Source organism: Heterocephalus glaber, unplaced genomic scaffold, assembly GCF_053883595.1.
Source record: "Heterocephalus glaber isolate CG9 unplaced genomic scaffold, H.glaber_assembly_v1.0 deba00001531, whole genome shotgun sequence".
Taxonomy (NCBI): domain Eukaryota; kingdom Metazoa; phylum Chordata; class Mammalia; order Rodentia; family Bathyergidae; genus Heterocephalus; species Heterocephalus glaber.
In genome coordinates this window covers 10,005,854-10,031,526 of record NW_028258329.1, presented here as the reverse complement: position 1 = coordinate 10,031,526, position 25,673 = coordinate 10,005,854, and the positions used below count along the sequence as shown (strand labels likewise).

The 25,673-nt window shown below is 37.5% G+C and overlaps 1 long non-coding RNA gene across 5 annotated transcripts in view; it reads right to left on the bottom strand.

The window, feature by feature from the left end:
• Positions 1-544: 544 nt before the first annotated feature.
• LOC101713598 (uncharacterized) overlaps positions 545-25,673 on the bottom strand; it is a 43,303-nt gene continuing 18,174 nt past the window's right edge. Inside the window, exons 2-5 of one of the 5 annotated variants that reach the window (XR_015441704.1) lie at positions 13,803-13,901; positions 11,823-11,941; positions 6,632-10,963; positions 545-6,087 (exon numbers count right to left, since the gene is read on the bottom strand). This is a non-coding gene — a long non-coding RNA (uncharacterized LOC101713598). Of the gene's footprint in view, positions 10,964-11,822; positions 11,942-13,802; positions 13,902-25,673 lie in introns of all 5 variants that reach the window. The other 4 variants (XR_015441705.1, XR_015441703.1, XR_205586.3 and 1 more) reach the window with 4 other exon arrangements.

The window sequence follows — 25,673 nt, the reverse complement described above, 5'->3', positions numbered from 1 at the left end:
AACTCAGCCCCTAACAGGAAGTCAGGTAGAAGCCCCTGTCATTCCACCACCTTCCAAAAGTCCTTCCTAGGAGCTCTTGGAGCACAACTAACTGTAAACCATCAGTACATAGTGACGGTAGTCCATTTTCCATCAATAGAACAATAAATGGTATAATAGAAATGTCTAAATGTTCATAAAGAATATACTTGCAAATTGTTCTTCTGTATGCTAAAATTTGGGATTAGCAGTAACAGAATGTAGCACTTAAAAGAATATAGCATTTTCTATGACAGCACTCTCTCTGGACTTAATACCTCTCTAGAGTAGCATTGTAAGTTTTTAGCTTTAGGTCTCTAGAGTGATAGGATGTCATCTCCTCGCACATAAAAAAATTATGCTGAAAGCTCAAAATGTAGAAAATTATATATTAAAAATTCTTACACAGAGTATGAAACTAGCAGACGTACACTAGCAGGCCTATACTAAGTTTAGTTTTCAACTGTCTTTTTCTAATAGTATTTCACAAATAACTTGGTAGTTAAAATGGTTTATGAAGGTGACATCTCCATTTCTAAATTAATTTATTTCAAATTAGTGTATTTTTCAGTAAGTTTGTTAATGGGTACAAAATATTTACAAAGATTTATTTTGCTTGGATTTTACTGTAGTCACAACCATATGGAAAATTGTTATGCAGTGATTAAATATGCCTTTCATAAATACAACATAAACTATCAGAAGGAGAGAAAAAGGAAGTGAGAGAGTAAATGATTTGAATATATCTGATTAATTTACAGATTAAGAAATAAGGCATCCTAATTGGCCTCAAGCATTAGAGTGAGACATAATGATGCTATTCTCTCTCTCTTCATCTCTCTCTTTCATTTCTCTCCTGTTCATCCACCTTATTTATCATCTTTCCTTCTCTTCTCTCTCTGAGCTGTTCTGTAAAAGTGGAGAAACAAATGCCCTGTACATGTTCAGGAAGTCTCCAAGCCCACTCTGTTCCAATAATTCACTAGCAACTATCACAGAAATCAGAAACACCATCATATAAATGGTGTGGTAAGGTTTCATAATGAAAGGACTGGCTGAAAATTAACAAATGGACAAATGGTACAGGACAGGGTCCAGAAGAGGCCACGTGTGGCACTTCCAGTTGCCCATTCCTAGTGAAATTAGGTGGATGCACACTGTTCTTTCAGCAAGGATGTGTAATAACACACACAGAATATTCCCAACCATGAAAGCTCATCCAAGTTTTGTTGTCCAGATTTTTTGTTAGGAGTCTGCCATGTAGACACATTGATCACTTATGAGCCTATCTTTTGTCTCCAGCTCCTCTATAGCTTGAGGGGTATCACATAGCCCAAGCCCTCACCAAAAATTGCATTGTTAGCATAGACAGTCTGGCTGTCTCAAACCCCAGATACATACAGCCATCCTTATCAAGGATAGTATCTTGTGGGTTTTGAGTTCACCACCCTTGGAGCTGTGAACAAAGAGCTGAACTTTCAGTGGGCAAAGTTAAGCATTTACTGAATACCTGAAGTATGGGAGTCCCATCCTTATCAACCTAGGAAGAAAGAAAGTATTCCCTGATAGCTGCAGCAAAACAAAGCCAAGTGAAGAATTCAGATTAGTTCAGCTTGGGCCACATGGCATCTGTCAATCAACTACCCTCACTTGCAGAATGAAGTAACGTGATTGGCTCTGTTATACGTTCAGCCTCAAGGACAAAAAAAACAGTTACTAAAAAAATTTTATATTTGTCGATGAAAATATCAGCAACTACTACTACTACCTTAAATGCTAAAAAGAACAAAAAGACAATAAAGTATTATCTCACTCTTCTTACTTTGGATAGGTCTGACTCTATATAAGAGAAGATGTATATCTAAGGAAGTCAACTTTCTCTTGACTAATTCTGTCTGTATGATATCTGACACATTCAGTCAGTTCTTTTGGATTTTTCTAGTCACTATGGAAAATAGAAGTCAACACAGCCAAGCAAGTGAGTCATTTATTTATTTTTGAGGATTTTTGAAATTTATTTTTAATTGATGATAGAAATACAAAACTATACACATCAAGAGGAGCCATGTAAAGTTTTGATACATTCATACATTGTATAATATTCAAATCAGAGTTAGTATGTCCATTTCCACAAACATTTATCATTTTTATGGAACAGATATTCAATATCCTCTCTTCTAGCTTTTTAAAATCTACACTACTTTATTGTTATCTAGTTACCCTGCCATACAGGAGCTCACCAGAATATCTTACTCCTGTCTAACTGCAACTTCATCCCCATTGGCCAGCCTCTCCCTGTCCTTGTGCTCTCTCTATTCTCTTCGACATGTATCATTCTGTACTCACAACTTTTATGAGATCAACATATTTAGATTTTGCATATGAGCAAGATCATGTGCTGTTTGTCTTTTTTGTGCCTGATTGATTTCACTTAATATAAAGATCAACAATTCCATTCATGTTATATTGCAAATGACAGGATTTCAACCTTCTTTATGGATGAATAGTATTCCATTATGTATACATAACCCATTTTCCTTGTTCACTCATCAGTTGATAGATGCTCAAGTTGCTTCCCTTTCTTAGCTGTTATGAATAGAGTTGCAATAAATATGAATGAAATTTGTACTTTTGAATAATGTTTGTTACTTTGAATACAATCCAGACTGTCTTGAAAATTTTTTGGTTTGTATATGATGATTCTTGGTTGAGATATTACTTGTAAAAATCAAAATTCCAGTTTTATTATTAGAACTCAAAATATTATGAGTTTTAAGACAAGAAATTATTAAAAATTAAGATTAAAAATATTTGTATCCTAAATGTCATTTCATAGCAGTCATTTAAATGTACTTATAAGGAATAAATCAAAATAAAACAATGGATCCTGGAAAAGTGTATTAAAGTTAAAAGGAGTATGTCCTTTAGAACTTTCTCTTGAGACTATAAACAAAATAATCTAAGCTATTCTTTGATGTGTTTACCTAATTAAACTCTTGTATGGGAAGTTCCTGAGATTTTTTAAAATATTTCTGACTCAGAAAAAAATGTTTAGATTTTAATAGAGCATCACAGGTCTGTGGTACCTGTGATTTTATCAGAGATCACTGGAAAACTAGAAATAAAATAGATTTTTTAAAAAAATAAAATAGATATTAGTACATAAAGAGAACTCATGTCAGGATAATGTTCTTGACACACTGCAGACTAAAAATTAATAGTAATAGTTATAGCTCTATCATTTCATCCCACAAAAATCTAATTTTTATATACTTATATTGCAAATGAAAAAGATGGGTGTCAATGAGTGCGTGGCCTGAGGATCACAGGAAACCTACCAGTGTGGGGAGATGTGAATTTGCATCTGATACCAGAGCCATATATTTTATCGCTCAGCAGCACATCAGGTGTCCTGAGGAGGGCAAGGTCAACTCACTGAGTAATTATGGGTCTCAGTTGTCCTCCCAGTACTGGTTTTGTACTGTTCCTGCCCTTCACTGTTGTTGTTCATCAACCCAGTAGAATTTTCTCATGATCACTGGGCTCCCATTATTCGTATCTCCAAGCATAGGAAACTGGTGCCAGGGGAAGGTGGAGAGGCAGAAAGGAAGAAACCGTTGTACCTGGAAGAGTCAACAAGCCCATCTGTGATGGTTCATCTTGTTATCAACTTGACTAGATTGAGACACAACCAGAAAATCGATGAAGCGCACTCTAGGTATGCCTGTGAAGGTGTTTCCAGAGGTGACCGGCACGCATGTCAGCAAATTGAGAGAAGATAGTTCTGAATGTGTGAGGCACCCATAGGCTGGGGGCCGGGATGGAACAGAACTCAGAAGAGGGGAAACGCCCTCTCAGGCACATGCTCAGCTCTTTTTGGCCCGCCGAGTTTTTTGTGGCAATCAGGCTCCAGTCTTCAGCCTTTGATGCAGACTTGCACCAGTGACTGTCCAGGACACTCCCAGGCCTTAAGCTTCGATACTGGGGCTGCATCATTGGTCCTTGATCAGAGGCTCCTAGCTTCTTCTACTGGACACCTACAAGTTCCCTCAGCCATTCAGCTTGCAGACAGCGAGACTACTCAGCCTTTTTTATGTAAAACGATGTAATAACACACACACCCCGTGGTTATTATATACATTCTATTGGTTTTATTCCTCTGGAGAACTCGGTTTGATACACTATCCAATCGTCCTTTAAGATTGTTCAAATCTTAGCTTCAAATCATACCTTCAAATCATACCCTGAGCCATTCTGATTGTACCAAAGCACATGCTCTCCACCCCCATGCCAAAGACTTGCCAGGGTTTTGACATCAGCCAGCTGGGGTTCCTCCAGCCACGGCTCCAAGTGGCTGTGAATGCTGAGTTTCATCTGTCCTCACAGTGGACAGTCCCTTGGCAGTGTGGCCATAACATTACAAATAAATATAATCTATGGCCATAGTCTAACTTAGAGCTTATTAGTAATAAAGACATTTCTGATAACATTTTTAAAAACCATCTAGTTATTTGTACATTTTCAAGATGTTGTATGTTTATTTTTCTTGGTTGTTTAAGTTCAATTGTTCCTACTTATCTTGAAGTAGGGCTAAATATTTTAAAATGTAGAATGACAGAGCTGATATGGCCCAAATTCTTTTGGCTTGCCAAGTTCTAATTTTTTATAAGGATACAGTTTGTAAATTTATTTTGGAAAGGCCAGTTGCCTTAGAAAATAATTGTCAAACAAAATGGACCTATAAAGCCCATATTATTTTTAGGAAGACTAATCCTCTTTCCTATTCCCTGATGGTCATATGTATTTTTTAAAACTCAGAAAAAAAAAAAGGACCAAGATGTATCAAAAATAAAAGCTGAAATCTTCAAGCCTTTAGAGATTACCTATCTTATCACTGGTGTTTTGAAAAGCCTCAGTTTGAGGAAGAAAAATAATTCCATTACTGGTGAAACTTTGAATTCCTACACTGACTTTTTCCTAAAGTTCTCAAATATCTGTTCATTTGGCTTCAAGATAAGTAAATAAAATTAATAATAATAATAATAATAATAGCAAATGTTTCTCAAGCACTCACTGTGTGCCAGACATATCGCAATGCAGTCCTCACAGAAAGACTATTTTAATCAGATACTCAGAAGAGAAGATTTTGAGAGATAGAGTAACTCATTAAAATTGTACAGCAGCGATCGGGCAGAGCCTGGGTGGGTGCCTCTGACCTAAAACACTGTGCTATGCTGATTATGCCAAGAGGGCTCGTGATGAGGTCTCGAGAATGCAGGTCTGGGCTTCTTTTCCAGCTGACCTCACACCATCAATGGCACAGGGTCAGCCGACTATGGCTACCTTGCTCATATCCATCCACGAGATGGGGGGAATGTGAGCTATTCATGTTAATCGTTCTTTATCTGTGAGATACACCTGTAATCGCAGTACAACTATGCTCATTATTTCATTTCCAGTAGTTAGAATTACGGCTTCTTTTCTGAGACATGAATTGAACATGAAATGTTGTGTCTTAAGGCCAAAAATGATTCACTCCTAACAAGGACTAACACCACTCATGCATATCGAATTTAACCTTCTCTTAATTTGGTCTATGCAGAATCACAGAGCTTAGAGTTTTGAAAAAGAGCATTAAATTCATACCATGGGTATTGCTGGGATCCCTTCATACATTGAAGGGATCCAGTTAAAATTTTACTGTTCCCTTTTGAAAGCATTTTTATATTGGATTTGAACTGAGTTACATTTACCAGGATATGTATAAGTAATCAATGTTTTTCTTAAAGTACACACAAACTTACCACCTGCAATCAGTTTTACTCCATATGCGTAACACAGTCAATAGTTGTATATTTCTACCCCAGACAAAAAAAGATTCCATCCATTAGACATGCGGTATCCACGTCTCAGCGTTCCAAGATTGTGCATTTCTCTGGCTTCTGGCAGAAGACACAGTCAGGTAAAAATCTCTTGTCTCGGCTCAATCTTTTAAGCAAGTGGGAGAATTATCGGCTTCACCACTAAACACCAGTTCCATGGTCTAGGCTCACAGACACCACCTGCTCCCTAAATACAAGTTTGTTGAAATGATAAAAGCCACCGGTGAATATCAAAATCTATTGTTTCCAAAATATCTTTGGAATGTAATGTGTTTTTAGTTTCATAATAATCGAGTAGACTCTTGGACTCAATACCACGTTTTAAAAAATACTTAACTCATGATAACAGATCTCATAGACCCACAACAGAGTCCCACACCCTGATTTGTTTGCCTTTGATGTACCTATTTGAAAAGGCATTTAATCATTAGGAGCTCTACTGAGCAGAAATGTGAGTTTCTATTCATGAACACTTCTCACTGGTTCTCCATTTGGCAGAACCTAGAAAGCCTACACAGTTTAAGAGAAGATGAACTTATTTTGCCAAACAGAACTTATTTCCAGGACTGGAGCTCTCCCTAAGGGCCTCTGGGATCAGCTTTGGGGTTTCCAGGGCTCTTCCAGTCCATACACAATGCGGATGATGGGGGAAGAACCTCACAAATTCTAGCCAAGATCACAAGACAGACACAGACTCCCACTCACCCCAGGGGATCAGGCCCAGCACATACCAAACCAGGAGTCCAGAAGGGGCCTTGGACTGCAGATGCTTCTTGTCCTTCACTTTACAGATGAGGACATGGAGGTTGTACGAACAGGCCCCTAGCTGCAGCTCCACCAGACTCAGAACTCCTTGATTTGTTTCCCACACACTGTCATTTAAAACTGCAGCGAACAAATCAGGATCCTCGTAGCTCCTCAGAATTGCCAAAGGGAGCAACGGAAGCACTATGATTAACTCCCACATTCTGAAAACCCAAAGAAGGCCCACACTGACCATCAATTAAGCCACACAATGGAGTTGGTAAATGCAGTGAGGTATTCTTCCATTTCATGGAGTATCCGAGGTAGATAACTAAAAAGGGTCTTCATTTAAAAACTAAAAAGAAGTGAAAAACACTTGCAGCCCAGCATACACCCGGCTCTGAAAAGCTCTAGAAGAGCATGTGGTTCCACACACATACAGTACTTGATTTGGGCACACTGGCCGACGCACGTGTATGTGCCCACTGCTTGGTGTCATAGCCATTCGACCTATAGGTCTGTTGGCCACAGCCATGCCCATTAAGAGAACGCAGGCATTTTACTTAAAATATTGCTTTCAATTTTCCATTAAATAACCTGAAACATAAATGAAAGGTAGAAGAGGGAATAAGAAAAAGGAAAGGCTAAGGAAGAAAAAAATGAACTATCCAGGCCCTCACTTCTCTTTAGCCTTGTGACACCAGACCCCTATTCACCTAACCAACCTAGCAGAACACCAAGATGCAATTGCAAAGTAAGGAGATTTGCTACAGGGCTAGAGGAAGTATTTTCCCTACCTTGCAAATGAGGAAGAAAAAGAAAACAGTTGTTCATTTTGCAAAATAGGACATAAGCCAGTAGGGGAATCCCAAGCCTCTCCTAGTCAGCCAAGTCTACATAATCAGTATGCTGATTCCCAGAAACCAGAAGAATTGAGAAATGGGTCATGGGATCAGGATCTTTGCTGATTGTTCTTTATCTACAGTGACAACAAATGTTGAAATCAGCACATGCTCTGACTTGGGGACTGCTTGGCACCAGAAGGACCTTAGTGAAGAGTCCCAGTGCCACTGCTATTCAGCAAGGCCCCACTGAGTTGCCATAGCACTCCCAAGTTGATGGGCACAAAACCATCCTGCCAGGAAAACAGCTCGTATGCCATGTTAGTATTTAGGGAGTTTGCTTACTGTCTCTGAATTCCAGCTGAGAAGTTTGATAGTTCTGTGCCTGGGGAAAAGAAAGTGCCTACTGCAACTCTTATTTTTCTAGGAGGCATTTATGAGCAGGGGAAAAAAATCCACAACTTTTTGCAGAAAATTGATAACAAAATGATTGATGCTTAGAACTTGGCTGGAAGGTTTTAACTTTTCCAGATACCTTCATCATTGCCACAGAGCCCCTTTTTTGTAAAAGAATACTACCTGAAGCCTCAGTAGAAGAGAGAGACAAACAGCTAGGGAGGCTGTGGAGTCATGGTGGGTAAAAGGGAATGTGTCTATGCCCAATCTCTCATGGCATTCTCAGGCTCACGTGAGTATTCTCTCAAGCTACTCAAAGTCACTGGTCCCTGTCAAAATAGAAATATTCTTTCAAGGATACCCACTTACATTCCTATCAAACTTTTTACCCAGGAGGAATAAAGGTATAGATAGAGAAGCTTGCAAATATCACATAAAAAATGAGTCCTTGGGCTGGGTCAGGTGCTCCCGTGGAGGGTAAGAGTAAGAAGAGAATCTTGTGGACCCCATTTCCCTGAGAGTGGGCTCAGCGCCCTGTTCAGCTGACTGAGGGATGTGGGTATGCTTCAGTGGTGGAGCATTCACCTAGGATGTACCAGGACCTTGTTTCCATACCCAGAGCTTCCTCCCAAAGAATAAATTAATGATGGGCCGGGGATTTAGCTCAGTGGTTTTGCCACCTGCTGCACAAGCACAAGGACCCGAGTTCGATCCCTGGTACAAAAAAAAAAAAAAAAAAGAAGAAATTAATGGCATGGACCAAGCCCCTAATTTGCAACGAACTCTAGGAATACACTTCCAATGCCCACAACAGTGTGATCTAGCTGACAGTTTGCCACTAACTTCTATCTAAACTCAGGATCTCAAGGGTCCATGAAATGAAGAGGTAACCACCCTGTTATACAGCTGCTCCAATGCTGTGCTTTTCTCACCATCCCAGAGTAGACTGTTGACTTAGAGGCTCTTTGCTGGGCCTGAGGTGGTACGCTGCCCAGGAAGCACATTTGTTCAGTTCTCACAGTGTATGATGTAGTTATAACATAGTCTAACATGTGTCCATAAAATAAGTATATAAAATATACACACATATACCCCACACTGTTAAAATCTTGAATTTTCATATATAAAAATTATAGATTATCTCCCAAGCCAGGCCCTTCCTTTTTACCTAGAAGCTGCAGACTGGGGCACGGCTACTGTTCAGGTGTTCAAATGCTCTCAAATTCACCTCACCAGGACAGCTACACTAGAGGGTTTGGTGAGCACTAAATGCATACATGTCAGTAGTTTAAAAGTGTTCCTGGGACATGGTAGGTGTGCAGTAAATGACAACTGGTATCATTTATTTATTTACCTAGCCAGAGTTATTTAAAGAACCTCTTGAGAATTCATATTACTCTTGCAGTAAACATCATAATATGGTCTGAGGATGTTTAACCAGATGAGTTTTCAATCTGGAAATATGGAACGCACATGAACATTAAAAGGAGAAACGTGTGTTACTGCTAAAGGTAAGTGCAGGAGTGGTGGCTAGTTCCAGACTTTTCAAGAGCTTAGCCCAGGCCTGCCTGGAATGGAGATCTTAAGGTACTCGGGCAGCCAGGGCATGGTGCAAAGGGAGTCACAGAAGCGTGACCACATTTTAAGTGTGCAGTTAGGTAGAAAGGTCTGGTAGTGTCAATGACCAGTGTAAATGATGAAGGCCAAAAAACAAATCCAACCCACCCAGAAAGTCATGAGGCAATGCACCCCCTTGCTCTGGAAGAAGCATGGTTAAATCATGCAATGGAGGCGCTGTCTCTCAGCCTCCATGTCATCAGCCCACTCCAATGCTCTTCAGATGGAGGCAAAGAGGAAACAAGAGGAAATCCAAACACCTAAGTATAAAAATCTTGTGCATGTTGTTATTTTCTACAACTCTTCAAGTCAAAGCAGTGGGTCAGTCTTGTCAGGGCTGGGACTTGTAAAACCTTTTCTCTTTGTAAGTTAATTCTCTCAGATATTTTGTTATAGTGACAGAAAGCTAACTGATTAATCTCCATATAGCACTGTCTGTGTCCCCATCCCATGCTTTTTCCCCCTCTGCTATTAATTTATTTATTATATGCTTATTTCATATCATTTGCCTTTAGAATATGACTTTTTATTCTCTAAGAACTTTCCCATCTTATTCACTAGGATTTCCTCACAGCCCAGGACAATGTCTGTCCTAGAACTGGGGATTCATTTGCATGCCACCACTACACGAGCCCCACTCTTATTCTTATTCCACTCATCCCCATGTGCATAACCTTGGGAAAATTCCTTAATTTTTCCTGGCCTTGAACTTGGAGCCTAGATCCTGAATATACTGCCTTTTATGACATTGAAAAAGTAAATTCAGCCAGGCATGGTGATACATACCAGTAATCCCAGCACTCTGGAAGGCTGAGGGAGGAAGATCAGAAATTCTAACTTAGGCCTGGAAATCTAGAGACTTATTTAGACCCTGTCCAAAAATTTTAAAAAGAGTTGATGTGCGAGAGAGAGAGAGAGAGAGACAGACAGACAGACAGACAGACAGACATAGAGAGACAGACATAGAGAGACAGATACACAGAGAGAAAGACAGAGAAGGAGGGAAGGGGAAGGAAGTAGAGAGAGAAAGAAAGAAATGAGAGGAAAGGAGAACAGAGGAGGGGGCAGGAGGGGAAGGGGAGGGAATGGAAGGGATGGGAAAGGAAGGACAGGACAAGGTAAGGCAGGGCAGGACAAACTCTAAGTTCAAGAAAAGGTGGAAATGAAAGACAAGACATTAAGGTGGTGGGGAAAAGGAAAAGTAAGGGAAAACAGTCTCCTATATCTTAGGAATAAAACTTTGGTGTATGGGTGATGGGAAAGAAATAAAGCTGAAAGTCACTGAAGCTTAAGAAATGGTAGAACCTTGCAGTACTAATAGACTTATTCCCAGTGTCTGGACGCTTTCTGTGTCCCTCACCCTTCCTCACCACAGGATATCTTTGCCCACCACATCTGTGAAGCAGGTACCAATGACTCAGTCCATGTACTGCCTGTCAGTGACCTTAGAGCTGACAAATAATCCTGCGAGGGAAGCAGAAAGAGAAGTTAAACAGCTGTTATATTAGGTTTGTTCCGTTCTTTTCATGACTATAATTTCTGTGTGTATTTATATGATACTTCATTACAGTAGCACATGCATAACATATATATTATGTTGTGATTTGTGTCTTTCAAACTGAGGGAAACCAAGAATGAGTCACAAAAGAGCTAAAATTCATGCAAGCCATAAAATTATCATTTTCACCACTGTATGTGCATGTGTGGATACATGTATATATCACACATTTTATAGAATATATATATGTTTTTCTCAGTATAAAACCTGTATATTCACACATGTATATGTGTGCTTCACTGTGAAGTAAGTATGTACATGTGGCAACAGAGAGACAGATAATTGTATTAAACATACATGTACACACTAGACAAAACTGAAAGTTTAGCTATATTTTAGTCACAACAATATACAAATTTCTTAGTTATCACAAAAAGCCTGTATGATATCATGACAGCTTGAACAGGGCAAAGGCCTCTTTCTGTAAAGGCTCCTTGCTCTCTTCATCTGTGCTCCAGGTATTGCTAATTTAATTGCCATAGTGTAAATATAAATTAATGAGTAGTTTTTCCACTTGCCATTTTATGGATTGCAGAAACGGTATAGTGTTTCTTTTGCCTATCGATAATTATATATCTACATAAAGGCTTTTAATTGTATGGGAATAGGGATAATAATTATAAAAGCCCATACTCAGCTGATGAAAGTATATATGGCTTCAGAAAAAAGATTATATATATTAAAAATGAATTATTTCTGCCAGGGAATAGCTCAGTGATATGTTTAATGATTAAAATATATGCAGTTTTTAGTTTTTATACTTACTCAGGAAAAATTGGTGGATTGTAGAATGAGACAGATTTTTCTTCCTGCTCTTTCTTTATTTTATCTAAGATTTTTACTTATTAACTTATTCTTTTGGTGCCAGGTATGACCTCCTGAGTCTAAAAGATAGGATTACAAAAAATCAGAATTAGTTTTTCATGCCAAAATTTCATTTAAAATTGATAGTGTACAGTAGCTGATTCCACTTTAAATCTTCTTATGTGTTTGCCAGGGTGTAGTTACCAGCAACACAATTACAGCTATCTGTGGACAAAAGCCTGTCACCTCTTTTCACGTTGTAACAAAAATGTAAACAAACAGATTTCTATAATTTTCATATACATTCACCAATATTAATAAAATAAAAATCTAGTGTTTATGAATCTGATAACTTTTGAAAGGTTCTGATATATCACCTGAACCAAAATTACATTAAATAACTCAACAAAAAAGATCATTGCATTTATAAAATAACAACATTAATTTAGCATCCTTAGATGAACCTGGAACTAAGCTACATTGGAGACATGACTGCAGTTCCAATACTACATTCTTCAGTACAATTTCTTTTTTTCTGAAAACTGAAAAAGGAAGCATGAATTTTCACAAGACCATTTATCTTTTTTTTGGCTTAGTGTAAGGAAATAATGATACAATAAGACCCTGAAATTAGAAAATTTCTATATTTCATTTCAAGGTTTGGGTTGGGGGAGTGGGAGAAGGAGGAATTAAGGCTGGTCAATGAGATTAGTGTTTCAAAAATTTTTAAAAAGAGAGAGAGAGACTCCAATTAGAAGTATCCTGGGGTTATTAGCGATAACAGTGCTCATATCCAATTAAGATGAAAACCATTTTACCAGCTTAATGTGCCACCTCTGGCAGTGTAGGTTTATTAGTTTTATCAGACTTGAGAACTGAAAGTCGAAATGATATGTATGCTGGGTACCAAAGAGACATTGATAAGACCTGGAGATAATTGGTACAAAATGAGATGCCTCAAAAGTTGTTGATTAACAAGCATTGTGGATTTTTTTTTTGTGGGGGGGAGAAATTGGTCATTTCAGAAAATATGATTTGTACGATACCATTAGACGAGAAGTTACTACAACCTTTTTTGATATCAAAATTACAGTTATAAGACATATTCATATAGGACAAGTCAACCTTCAAGATCCCTGATGTATATTCTTATAAAATCCCAAGTGAACAAAGACAGCTGTTTATGATGAGTGTCAAGTTTGCTGTTTTCCCTTCCAGATTAAAGGATATAATGAGTAATGATTGTTATAAATAATTAATAGGAAAATCTCTTGTATTATCTTCAAGCTTTTCAAGATAGGCTACATAAGCAATAAACTTACTTTTGCTTTTAAAAATGTTTTAAAATAAGCAGTTGAACTTTTCAAGATAAATTTATATGTTTATTCGATCCATCTGAATACTACAAATGACTAAAAAAAAAATACATAAATAATAAAGCTTCGCACTCAGGCAGCAATAAAACCACTCTTCCATTTATTCAGTAGATAGCTCCTTGACTTATAAAATTCTTGTCACTTATTTCTGAAGTGGTTGTAGAAAGTCTTCATTCTACAAAGGTTCGTCATAGACCAAAAAAGGAAAACAACTAGGTTACTGCAAAAGCCGTTTGAAATGGGCTTATCCTTTTGATTACGTTCGGTGAAAAGTAAATAGTGTGTGTCTGAGTGTTTGATATCTATTACTATATAATAAATGACTGCAAGTTAAGCAGCTTACACAACACACATTTATTATGTCACAGTCGGTGCATCAGGAACTGGAATACAATAAGCTGCTGTGAGTTCTCTAGAAAGGCTGTAATCAAGATGCTGGCCAGGGCTGGCATCTTATCTGAAAGTTCAAATGTACAAGTAATCACTTCCAGACTGAATTAAATGGTGATCAGCTGCCAGGATTTGGTTTCTTCGGGGTTGGTGGACTGAGGGACTTAGTTTCTACCTGGCCATTCCATGTAGATCATTCAGCCTCCAGCTCTTTCCCAAGGGAGCTCTCCAACATGGTGCCTCGCCTCACCATAGTCAGTATGGTGAGTGGGTCCTGCAAGGGAATGGAAACAGTGACATCCTCACTCCTTGGGTACAGTCTTTCTGGTTAGAAGTGAGACTCAGCTCCCCACTCAAGCAGAGGGGACTGCCCAAGAGGGTGAATCCAGGAGGCAGGGTTCCCTGGAGCTTGCATTATAGTCTCCCTGCCACAGTAAACCTGTGGTTGGAGCTGGATAAGGATCTGAGATGTGCTGAACAAGGTAGGGAGGAAAGGTGCTTCTGGAAATAACAGGAAATATTTTCTTTAGCTAAATGAAGTTGAAGAATAAACAGTTTCATTTGGCTTTAAAGTCTTCAAGTTTTCATCATTTAACTTTCTGAGCTATAAAATTTGATCCGATTTTGATATTTCTATAATTGTCCAAAACATATGAATTTGTTAGATGTTAAAAAAGAATAGTCAAACTACACCGGTGGCTTCTATTTTGTAATATTTCATTGAATGTAAAATATCTTAGTGAGCAAACAGGCCTGTGTGTACACATATTAACCAACCACATTGTTTATATAAATTTCTTAGAAAATAATTTTTTTCATATGCAAGGGGATTTATTAGGTGGGCTTATAGGTATACAATATAATGACATTCATCATTGGAAATTTGCACCTTTACATAGTCTCTCTTGGTTCTAATTTGTTCCCCCTTCTCCTGCCTTCCCTTCAACCCCTCCATCCCTCCCTATTTACAAAGACTTTGTTTTCATTTTATCATATTAATTTCATTCCCTTCTTTCCTTTCCCCTACCCCTCCCACTTCCCTTTCCCCTTTGCCCCTTTTCTTCCTATTTCACGTTATCTATTACAGGTTTTAGTCCTTATTTACACTTTCTGTTTCTCATACTAGAGAAACTATTTGGTATTTACATATCTGTGTCCCATTTATTTCACTTAAGAGTATCGCCTCAATGTGCATCCACTGAGCTATAAATGTCTCTAGTTTCTCATTCTTTATGGCTGAGTAATACTCCATTTTATATATAAAAAGAACACAGTTTCTTTATCCAGTCTCCAGGTGATGGGCATTTGGGCTGCTTCCAAGTTATAGCCATTACAAACTGTGCTGCTATAAACATGGGTGCACATATATCATTGTAATGTGATTCTTTTAATTCTTTGGGGAAGATACCCAGCAAGGGGAATAGCTGGGGCAAATGGGACTTCCAGTCCTAGTTCTTTGAGGTATCTCCATACTGATTCCCACAGTGGTTGCACCAGTCTACACTCCAACCAGCAATGGAGCATGGCTCCGCTTTCCCCACAGCCCCACTAGTATTTGTTATAGGTTGATTTCATGATAGCAGCCATTCTTTCTGGGGTGAGGTAGAATCTCAGCATTGTTTTCATTTGCATCTTTCAAATGACGAGTGATGTGGAACATTTTTTTCATATGTTTATTTGGTATTTCTACTTCTTTGTCTGAGAAATATCTGTTCATTTCAGATGCTCATTTTTGCATTGGGTCTTTAAATTTGGGAGGTCTGATGTTTTTAAGTTCTTTATAGATTCTAGGGAGTAGACCTTTGTCTGAGGAACAGCAGGTGAAAATTTTTTCCCATATTGTGGGTTGTCTCTTCACACTTTGCTGGTTTCTCTTGCTGTGCAGAAGCTTTGTAATAAGAAGAGATCCTGCTTGTTGATTGTGCCAGTTCATGGGCAACTGAGGTTTTATTCATAAAATCTTTTCCTACACCAATGTCTTCAAGAGAGTTCTACCTAACCTCTGTTCCAGCCAGTTCAGCATTTCTGTTTTAATATTTAGATCTTTAATCCATTTTGATTTTAGTTTAGTTCATGGTGAGAGATATAGGTCTAGTTTTAATCTTGGGCAAGTTGAAACCCAATTTTTCCAGAACCACTTATTAAAAAGACTATCTTTCCTCCAGTGAGGGTGTTCGGCTCCTTTGTCGAAGATGAGGTGGCTGAGTGTGTCTGGAGTTGTTTCTGCATCTTCTAATCTGTTCCACTGGTCCTCAGGTCTGATTCTTTGCCAGTACGATGCTGTTTTTAACACAGTAGCTTTGTAGTATAGTTTCAACTTGGGGGTTGTAATACCCCCTGCCATGTCTCTGTTACCTAGAATTGGTTTTGTTTTATGATTATATTTCTTTTTTTCTTTTTTTCCCATTAAGTTTATTGGTACATTTTCAGTATAAAATACAGTTACATTCATCATTGGGACCTTGTACCATTGCATGAGTATCTAGGTTCTCCCCCGCCCTCCGCCCTTCCCCTGCCCTCCCTTCAACCCCTCCACCATTCCCTATTTGCAAAGACTTTGTTTCCATTTTTTTCCTTTTCTCATATTTTTTCTTTTCCCTTTTTTCCTTTCCCCTACCCCTCCCACTTGCCCTGCACCTTTAGACCTTTTCTTCCTGTTTCACAATATCAATTATACATTTCTTAAATTACAGTATCAAGTTCTAGGAGACATTACCACAGATTTTACAGAATTTAAAAGGATATAGAAAGTATATTTCAAAAATATGTTTTGAAATAAATTTGACAACTTCTAAGAAGTACCTAGGAAGACAAATTAATGGAACTAACTCTGGAGGAAATATAAAATTTGAATAGCATCTATTAAAGAAAGCATATTCCTAGCTTGAAAACTTACCTATATGACAACAGCAGGCTCATATACATTTTAACTGATAAATTATATCAAACAATTAAAGCAGAAAAAGGAAGGAACACTTCTCCCCTCATTTTAGAAAATCAACATTGTGCTAATCCTAAAACTGGATAAAGATAATAGAAGAAAAAAGTATGAACATAGATAGAAATTTGTTTAACAAAACAAACTATTAGAAATCAGATCTGGCAGTATGTAGAAAGTGGTTTTGTTATAGGGATGGCAGTGCTGGTTCAGCATTGGCAGATCCAGCCCCAAAAGACATCATTTTAACAGAGGAAAGGAAAAAGCCATATGATCCTGTCACTAGTTGGAGAAAAAGTATTGGACTAAATTCTACAGCTGTTCATTGTAAGAGCTATCAGGAGACTAAAAGTAGAACAGAACCTTCTCAACAGATTAAAGACATGTACTCCATACTTCCCACAAGAATGCCTTCTATGAATGGAAAAGATACAATGCTTTCTTCTTAAGGTGGGGAACAAGGGCAGATATGCTCACTCTTCATCTGTCCATTAAACTTTGAAACCTAGGCCCAAACCAAAATAGTCTGGCAATAAAATGACACAATTAGGATAGGATTGGCAAGGTAGAAGTAAAATCTTTTTATGTGGATGAAATGATCATCTACAGAGAAAATACTAAGAAATCTCTAGGAGCCCTTAGAACTTGTATTTGAATTTAGCAGGATTAGAAAACACAAGGTATATATAAAAATTCAGGTCTATGTATACTTGCTATAAATGAAGAACTGGATATTGAAATTTAAAAGTTATGTAGGAGTACAAAGGACCTAGAAAAGTTAAAAAAAAAAAAACAGTGTTGGAAGACATTTAGTACCTAATTTTAAGACTTCTTCTAAAGCTACAGTAATCAAGGTGTTTTGGTGTAAGGAAAGACATATAGATATTGGAATAAAACAGAGAATCTAGAAATAGAACCACATATATATGGTCCATTGAGTTTTGAAAGATTATTTAACATTAACATTTTGTAGAATATAAACTCAATTCAAGACCTGAGGAAAAGATAGTGTTTTCAGCAAATGGCACTAGAACACCTGGTATCCATGCATAAAAAATTAGCCTCAACCCTTTATTTCCACACATAAAAATAACTTGAAGGGATCTATGAACCTAAATAAGAAAGCCTAAAAGTATAAAACTTTAAGAAGAAATTATAAGGGAAAATATTTATGAATTTAGGCTAGGCAAGAGCTACCTAGGATACAAAAAACATGATGTATAAAAGAAAAAACATTGATAAGTGAGATTTGTCAAAATTCAGAACTTTAAATGACATCATTAAAATGAAAAGTAGTCCTTAAAAAGACCATATTTACAATGCATATAACCTATGACCAGACTATATAAAGAACTCTTACAGCTCATTAATAGACAACCCAGTTAAAAAGTAGACATAAGAAGATGATAAATAGCCAGTACAGCACAAGGAAAGGTGTGCAACTCTAGAATCAGAAAAATACTAATCAGTACAATAACAACATTGAATTATACACTCATTAGGGAGATGAAGTCAAAAGTTTTAAAAGCCTTGTCATGACTTTTTCTTTTTGTTGGAGTCTCCCCCTTTGCTTTTAATTTGTCAAGTCCAGTGGATTCATTTTGCTGGGCTTCCTGGAGTTGTGATACTCATTGTCTTTTCCTAGGGTATTGTCTAAATTTTTTTGAGTCCTGGTTTGGTATTCATGAAGTCCCTAAGGTGCTCTTTATCATGAAAGTATCTTATTTCTCCATCAATTTTGAAAGACAGTTTTGCAGAGTACGTTAATCTGGGTTGGAGGCTGTTTTCCTTTAGGGCTTGAAATACATCACTCCAAGCTCTTCTTGCCTTGAGGGTTTGCATTGAGAAGTCTGCTGTCATTCTGACGGGCTTTCCTTTGTATGTGATTTGTTTCTTTTCTCTCACTGCTTGTAGAATTTTGTTCTTCTGATGGATTTCTGGAATCCTAACTATTATATGCCTATGTGTAGACTTTTTTTGATCAAGGCTAGCTGGAGTCCTATATGCCTCATTTATCTGTACTTTCCCCTGCTTGGGAAATTTTCTGCCATCACTCCTGTGAACAGTTTTTTTTATGTCATCTGCACTCTCTCCTCTTTCTTCATTGATTCCAATCAGTCTTATGTTATTCTTCTTTGCATCATCCAGCAGCTGCTGAATTGATTTCTTGTGTTCCCTTAAAATTTTAAAGCAATTTTTCTTTTCCTGGTCACTAATTGCAATCTTATCTCCTATATCTGAAATTCTATCCTCACATTAGTTCATTCCGCTGCGCAGACTTTTGATGGAGTTTTTAATCTCCTGGAAATCTGTTTGTATCTGTTTTATGGTTTATATTTGTTTCCTGTGTTGGGATTCCATCATGTTCCTCAGCGCCTCTATTTTTTTATCTGTGTCCTCTCTAGATTTATTAATCATGTCTTGCACTGTGAGCACAATCTTTGCTGTTATCTGAGTAATTATTTCTGATTTCATTTTTCGCAGATCCTCTTTTGTTGCCAGTTCCAAGAGTCCAGGTGGTTGAGTATCAGATTGTTCCATCTCATTTCCCTTTAGGGTTGCTGTAGGTGATCCAGAAGGCTGTTTTTAAGGCTTGTTTACGTGTCTTCTCATTTCCATGGGGGGCAGGGTGCTTCTGGCACCCGGGCGGCTCACCTTCCCTGCCCTAGGAATGTGGAATGGCGGTGGGGGAGCTTCATTCTGGGTTCTGGGACTGGCTCACCTTCTGTGCCCTAGGAGCATGGAATGGTGGTGTGGGAGCTTCCTCCCGTGTCCTGGGACTGGCTCAGCTTTTCTAGCTATTGATTTTTTGTGTTGACCTTGTATACACCTACTTTACTGAATTTGGTTATTAAGTCTAGAAGACTTTTCATGGCATTCTTGGGGTCTTCTATATAGAGTATCATTTCATCTGCAAATAATGACAATTTGACTTCTTCATTACCTATCTTTATTCCTTTTATTTCTTTCTCTTGTCTAATTGCCGTGGCTAATGTTTCCAGAACTATATTGAACAAGAGTGGTGATGGTGGACATCCTTGTCTTGTTCCTGATTTTAGTGTGAAGGATTTCAGTTTTTGACCATTTAGTATGATATTGGCTGTTGGTTTTTCATCGATGGCTTTTACCAGATTGAATTAGAGACCGTCTATTCCAATTTTTTGTACAGTTTTTATCATAAATGCCTGTTGGGTTTTGTTGAATGCTTTTTCTGAATCTATGGAGATAATCATATGGTTTTTGTCCTTGGCTCTATTGATATAGTATATTACATCTATTGAATTGCATATGTTGAACCATCCCTGGGATGAATCCCACTTGGTCAGGGTGTATGATCTTCTTGATGAGCTTCTGCATTCTATTTGCCAGTGTCTTATTAAAAATTTTTGCATCTATGTTCGTACTGAGATTGGCCTAGAATTCTCTTTTTCAGGTGGGTCTTTCTCTGCTTTGGGGACCAAGGTGATGCTTGCTTCCAGGAATGAATTTGAGAGTATTTCTTCCCTCTCAATTTCATCGAAGAGTTTAAACAGTAGTGGCAGTAGTTCCTCTCTAAATGTCTTGCAGAATTCAGCAGTGAAGCCATCAGGACCCAGGCTTTTCTTAGTTGGTAAGTTTTTTATTATGTTTTCAATTTCATTGATTGATACTGGGTTATTTAGAATTTTTAGGTCTTCTTCATTCATCTTTGGTAATTCATACAAATCTAGGAATCTGTCCATTTCTTCTGTATTTTCCATCTTATTGGCATATAGGTTCTCGAAGTAGGTACTGATGATCCTCTGGATTTCTGCTGAGTCCATTGTAATTTCACCCTTTGCATTCCTAATTGCATGGATTTGGGCCTTTTCTTTCCTCTTTCTGATATGGGTGGCTAAGGGTTTGTCAATTTTGTTTGTTCTTTCAAAGAACCAACTCTTGGCTTCGTTGATTTTTTGCATCGTTCTCTTAGTCTGCATTGCATTGATATTTGCTCTGATCTTTATAATTTCCCCCCTTGTATGAGCTTTGGGTTTGTCCTGCTCTTCTTTTTCTAGAAGCTTGAGGTTCAACATCAGGTTGTTTAATTAGGCTCACTCTGTTTTATTAATATGATTATTCACTGCTATGAATTTCCCTCGTAAGAATGCTTCCATTGTGTTCCACTGATTCTAATATGTTGTATTGTCATCTAATTGAAAGAACTGTCTGATTTCTTCTTTAATTTACTCTGTGACCCTTTGGTTATTCAGAAGTGTGTTGTTCAACTTCCATGTGTTTATGAAATTTTTTGAGTTTCTTTTGCTATTGATCTCCAATTTCATCACACTATGGTCTGATAATATACAGGAGATAACTTCAATTCCTTTGCACTTACTTAAATATGTTCTATGAGCAAGTATGTGGTCTCTTTTGGAGAATGACCCATGTGCAGCTGAATATAATGTGTATTCTGATTTTGTGGGATGGAACACTCTATAAATGTCAGTTAAATTTGTTCAAGAGTTTGATTGAGTTCTACTATTTTGTTGCTTATTTTTTGTCTAGTTCATCTATTTGTGACAGTGGAGTATTGAAGTTCCCCACTACTATTGTATTAGTGCTTATATGATTTTTCATGTCCATTAGTATTTGTTTTATATAGTTGGGCACACTAGTGTTTGGTACATAAATATTTATGATTGTCATCTCTTCCTGTTTGATTGTTTCCTTTACAAGGATGTAGTGTCCTTCTTTGTCTCTCTTAATCAGTGTTGGTTTGAAATCCACTTGATCTACAAAGAGGATAGCTACTCCTGCTTTTTTTCAGGTTCCTGTCACATGGAGTATTGTTTTCCACCCTTTAGCTTTTAGTCTATGAGTTTCTTTTTGAATTGTGTTTCTTGTATGCAGCATATTGTTGGATCTTGCTTCTTGATCCATTCTGCCAGTCTATTTCTTTTCATTGGTGAATTGAGACCATTAATATTGGCGGTTATAACTGATACATATGTACTTATCCTTGTCATGACATTTTCTTTTTGTTGGATTCTCCCCCTTTGTGTTTAATTTCTTGTCATGCCCAATGGATTCATTCTGCTGGGCTTCCTGGGGACATGATCCTCATTGTCTTTTTCTAAGATATTTTCTAACATTCTTTGGAGTGCTGGTTTGGTATTCATGAAGTTTCTCAGGTGTTCTCTGTTACAGAATTATCTTGTTTCCCCATCAATTTTGAAAGATAGTTTTGCAGGATACAACAGTCTAGGTTGGAGGTTGATTTCTTTTAGAGCTTGAAATACTTCACTCCAGGCTCTTCTTGAGTTCAGGGTTTGTGTTGAGAAGTCTGCTGTGATTTTGATGGGCTTTGCTTTGTATGTGATTTGTTTCTTGTCTCTAACTTCTTATAGAATTTTGTTCTTTTGTTGAATTTCTGGAATCTTTACAATTATATGCCTATGTGTAGATTTTTTTTATCAGTGGTAGTTGGAGTCCTATATGCCTCACTTATCTGTATGTCAAGTTCTTTTCCCCTGCTTGGGAAGTTTTCTGCCATCACTTCTGTGAACAGTTTTTTGTTTTTGTTTTTAATGTCATCTGCACTCTCTCCTGTTTCTTCATTGACTCCAATCAGTCTTATATTATTCTTCTTTGCATCATCCAGCAGCTGCTGGATTGGTTTCTCATGGTCCCTTACTATTTTAAAGCAATTTTTCTTTTCCTGGTCACTAATTGCAATCTTATCTTCTGTATCTGAAATTCTGTCCTCACATTGGCTCATTCTGCTGTGTACACTTTAAGTGGAGTTTTTAATCTCCTGGAAATCTGTTTGCATCTGTTTTATGGATTCCATTTGTTTCCTATGTTGGGATTTCATCATGTTCCTCAGCTCCTCTATTTTTTTATCTGTGTCCTCTCTAGATTTATTAATCATGTCTTGCACTATGGGCACAATCTCCGCTGTTATGCGAGAAATTATTTATGATTTCATTTTTCCAAACCCTCTTTTGTTGCCAGTTCAGGGAGTCCAGGTTGTTGAGTATCAGAGTGTTCCATCTCATTTCCCTTTGGGATTGCTGTAGGTGATATGGAAGTCTGGTTTTGAGGCTTGTTTACATGTCTTCTCATTTCAACAAGGAGGGTGTGTTCTGCTGGCAACCGGGCTGCTCACCTCCTCTGCACTGGGAGCAGTAAAACAAAAATCTACAATATTATAGGATGTTTCCATTGTATTCCAATTCTAATTTTGCCTCACAATACAGTAATTATGTCATATCAGTATTCTAATATTAATAACAAATGACATTTCAGTGAAAATATTTCAGTGAAAATTTTGAAAAATATCTTTTTCAAAAATATATTTAAAGTGTGTGAGTACAAAGATTCAAGTCACAAGGAAAAGGGACAGATGAAAAAGGACATATTAAGTGATGAATTTTTTGAGGACTATCACCATCTCATTTTTATACTATCTATACAGTATTTTTCCAATTTCACCAACAGTTCCAAGATCAAGTGAAAGTCTAGCTATGCAAGGTAGTTGGATTTCAAAGGGAGCTCCCAGCTGTCCATCTCTCCCTAAATTGAACTTTCCTTGGCATAATCAGGAAGTTGAATTATCAGTCCAACTGATGAAATATATTCTCTCTTCTGGCCAATAAAAGTTTCTTCACGTTGTTATATCTTTTTTGAAGAAGAAGATAAGAAAGAAAGCATGATAAATTAAAGCATGATAAAAAGGGTTATCCAGAAACTGAAACGTTTATGAGTAAAATGTAACTTGCTGATAAAGTACAGACAGTCCAGCTTCATTCTCATTAAAGAGAAAAGTATTTATATACCTAGTAAAGGCTTAAAAATAATGAAGCAGACAGGAGTACAGACAGAGAGTTGGGAAATAATGAATCTGCAAATCATTATTGATTAAGCTGTGAATTCAAGATTGCTTCTTAACCTAAGAAATTCTATGACCCACATTTTTTTCTTTTATTTTGCCAAATGCATTCAATTCAATTAGTAATTATTGAACACTTATCCAATGCCTGGTATTCTATGAAGGGGAACGGTATTCAGAGTCAATGTTTGGCCTGGTTGTCCTCCCTAAGCAATATCAAGGTGCTCTTCCAAACTCACCATACTCCTTCCTTGAGGAAGGATCAAAGTTACTCACTTAGAGAACACTTTGACCTATAGCACATGTGCACACAGTATTTTGAGGTCCTTTGTGGGGTTGCTTAGGCCCACCAGTCTTTCCTTGAGACAGACAAGTACTGAAATAGCTCCCAGCCTTAGTGCAGAGTCAAGCTGGTAGAATGGTGGAGGAAGCCAGTAGTCCCATTCATAAAGTTGCTAGGACTGCAGGGGTCCAAGACAACCAGAAGCTCCTGTGAGTTCCAGAATATCAGAATGTGGGAGAATCGAGTGGAAAGAAACCCAGACACTGCCTACTCAGGGCACGTGGAGAAGATGTCCCAGTGTCTATTCTGGCTTTGCTTTTTGTTCTCCAGCACACTGTCCTTGGGCACACTTCTAACCTGCTTTTCGTTTATTAAGACAAAAATCAGGAATAATATTTATTTGAAAATTGAGGTGATTGATTGAAGTAACAATAAAAAGGAAACTGTATACAAATGCTGCTTTGTTCTCCTGATAAATGCAGCTCAATGAATATATGATGAATGAAGAAAAGTCAAGTCAAATGCAACTCACAGTTCTCAGAATCTACAATTGTAGAAAAGGACTACTTACTTTTAATATTCAATAACTTGTTCTCCCCAGTAGTGTAGAGTGGGGTAAGGGAAAAAGAGATAATGAATCTACATTAATTAATTAATTAATATTTTTTGTCTTTTTAGTAAAATTCAGCTGCTGGTGTATGGACTAGGAAAATGCTTTTTGACTAATAAGATCAAAATCTTTAGTAACAAATACACTCCTTTCATCAGTCAAATACATTCTGTTTCCCTTTAAAATAAAGATACACATATTTATAAAATCTAGTTTTTCTTGCAAATTTGCTATATCTTTGACATTTTACAATATATATATTTTCATTATTTTTTGGCTAAAATTATTGGAGGGCAAATGTGGGTCAGGCCCTGGATTATTTACATACCATATTCACTTGTATTTCCAGAAACCTGGCAGTACTCTCACTTTCTAGATGACAATGATTTCTGCAGCAGTAAGACAAGGGAACTTGTGCAATGTCACAGAGTACGACCAGGGTCTACCAGACTGCAAGGCATTCATTCGTTACCCTAATGTCTTCAGACAATATAGGTTTTCATACGCTGTCTCACAATCTTCCCACCAGTCTATAGCTCAGGCATAGTTACTCTCATTTAATACAAGTAAGGAAACAGAAGCAAAGTCATATCCTTGATAAGTAGCAAAAATCTGACTTTAAAGATCCTTTCAGGATGCATTGCATGAAAATAGACAATGAATAAAATTCTGTTTAAAAATCTGGCCTAAAGCCAATCATTACAGTACATGCCTGTGACCCCAGCACTCTGGGATTTTGTGGCAGGAGGACTGCAAGTTCAAGCCCATCTGGGCAACTTAGTGACTTAGAAAGACCTTGCCTCAAACTTAAAAATAATAAAGGGCTGGAGATGCAGCTCAGTTTAAATGTCCTTAGTTTGATCCCTAGTACCAACACACACACACACACACGCACACACACGCACGCACACACAAATTCTCACTTCAGGATTTCCCCATATACTATAAGGTCCTTGACTACATTCAGATGACTTCTATTTACGTATCATATGTTCTTTTATGTTTTAAATTCTATATCTTGCCAATGTTTACAGGTGGTTCTTCAGTTCATCCAAGTCCAAATCATAGCAACCAAATGTTCCCTAAGTTCCAGTAACTTAGCATCACCCCACTATGCCCAACTGACCCCCCTAGAGTTGTACTGTCCACTAGCAGCTGCATGGGAGCTTCAACAGGGCTTTTGGCTTGAGCTCAGCTGTCTGGAACATACTAGGGGCTCGACAGACATCTTGTGGGATAAAGCAGACAAACATACGTTTAGGAATCTCACTTGATTCCACTTGAAAAACACTTCTGAAAAAAAATTTCTTTGTCTGGATTTAGTGTTGTAGTGATGAAGTTCTTTAAAAACAGATATGCTTT